The sequence below is a fragment of the Populus euphratica genome, unplaced genomic scaffold, assembly GCF_000495115.2.
Source record: "Populus euphratica unplaced genomic scaffold, PopEup_1.0 scaffold451.1, whole genome shotgun sequence".
NCBI classification, from domain to species: domain Eukaryota; kingdom Viridiplantae; phylum Streptophyta; class Magnoliopsida; order Malpighiales; family Salicaceae; genus Populus; species Populus euphratica.
The window spans coordinates 45,604-46,345 of NW_011500334.1; positions in this window are offsets into that span (position 1 = coordinate 45,604).

Below are 742 nucleotides of genomic sequence, written 5' to 3' on the forward strand. Positions count from 1 at the left end.
TTGTTATTACTATTATTGTTGTTGTTGTATTATTATTGTCTATAATTTATACAATTAATCTCTTTGTGGTTCGACCTTGGTCTTGCCGGGTTATCTATTACTTCAACACTCCTACACTTGAGAGAAAACATCAATCTTTTGGTCATGTTAAGTTTTTGGCGCCGTTACCAAGGAGGTAAATTTTTGTATATATTATATTATTTGTTTTATTTTCTTTTTTTATTTTTTTTATATCTAACTTTGTTTACTTTTCTTTTGTTTTCTTCTTCTTTTTATTCTATTCCAACACATACATGAGAGTGTGATCATATACATTAAGTGGTAGACTTTGTAGGGTATCCTTATTATTTTCAGAAAATATGGCCAAAAAAGATAATCAATTCCTTCATAATTAGAATATGTTAGAACATTTAGAGACCACATGAATCCCAAAAGAACAAGTGCACTATCATGCATAGTTCCCCTTTGATGCATCTCATTTTAATCTTAAATAAAACATTATTCAACTTTTATCTTCTTTTCATGGCTTAGATTTAGAAAATCCATACTTGCATTTAAGGCAATTTGAGGAGGTCTGCAATACGTATAATGACTCAAATTGTAGTATGAACACCATCACATTAAAATTTTTCCCTTTTTCATTAAAAAATAAAGCTAAAACATGGCTACAGTATGTTTTTATTCTCATATTTTTTTTTGTTTTTTTTTTTGCAATTTATATTATCCCTTTCCTTTATTTGTT